Source organism: Amphimedon queenslandica, unplaced genomic scaffold (assembly GCF_000090795.2).
Source record: "Amphimedon queenslandica unplaced genomic scaffold, v1.1 AMPQUscaffold_7772_Cont20280, whole genome shotgun sequence".
In the NCBI taxonomy this organism is placed as follows: Eukaryota; Metazoa; Porifera; class Demospongiae; order Haplosclerida; family Niphatidae; genus Amphimedon; species Amphimedon queenslandica.
Window position 1 is genome coordinate 1,254 of NW_003551947.1, and position 959 is coordinate 2,212.

Consider the following 959-nt stretch of genomic DNA (forward strand, 5'->3'; position numbering starts at 1 on the left):
AAAAGGAGAGAGTTTTCCGTTTTTATAACTTTATCTGATGTATATACATGTACTTATGTTGTGTAGAAAGTTTGAGCTGATTCCGATCAAGTTTGGATTTTTTACGATTTTTTGAAGTTGCTCCAAAATCGGGCCAAAGTGTACTATAGCACATGGTCTTGAGCCAAATTTCACCAAAAATGAAAAGGAGAGAATTCTCCATTTTTATAATTTTTTCTGATTCACATACATGTACTTGTGTTGTGTAGAAAGTTTGAGCTGATTCCAATCAAATTTGGATTTTTTTATGAATTTTTAATTTGCTCAAACTGTCTTGTACTGTCTTGTTTATTATTATTATTATTATTATCATCATAAAATTTGTAGCTACCAGTGAGGCACTCATTATTGGTCTGTCTGTTGGTTTCTCAGTCAGTTTGATTATAGCAGCTGTCGTTATTCTTATTATATGTAAGTATATTAACCTCAGTACTACTTACTAATGTACACTCCATTTATTTTTTGCAGTTGTTGTCTGTTTTAGATTCAAAAAGAACACTAAAAAATTCCGACAAAATTTAGAAGCCATCAAGGCCGACATACGAGATGTAAAGCAGAACGTGGGGGAACTTTCCATCACCAACCAATCGATAGGGCCAGCAATACAATATATAGCGGATAATAGATCATATATTGCATCTCAAGTTCCAATGAGAGCTGTCAATATATTAGAGGAGAAGTATAGTGATGGCACAGATGATACTATGTTATAGATGCTAGTCTAAACAGAAATTCACTTTTTGTATTTCGTTTTTAAATGCACAGACTTAACAGCAATATTTTTCTTTATTTATTGATAATAATTGATGTTTGTTTGGTATTTTAATTATTAGCAATTCACAAATAAATATATGTATACACTGGATTTACAAGTTAGGAAATAATTTCATTTTCTGTATCGTGATGATGACATGATTTCA

The 959-nt window shown here is 31.0% G+C and overlaps 1 long non-coding RNA gene across 1 annotated transcript; it reads left to right on the top strand.

Annotated features, from left to right (window-relative positions):
• The first annotated feature begins 345 nt into the window (after positions 1-345).
• Positions 346-805, top strand: LOC109591587 (uncharacterized). Its single transcript, XR_002189885.1, has 2 exons — positions 346-450; positions 508-805. It is a non-coding gene; the product is annotated as an uncharacterized LOC109591587 (long non-coding RNA).
• Positions 806-959: the final 154 nt, after the last annotated feature.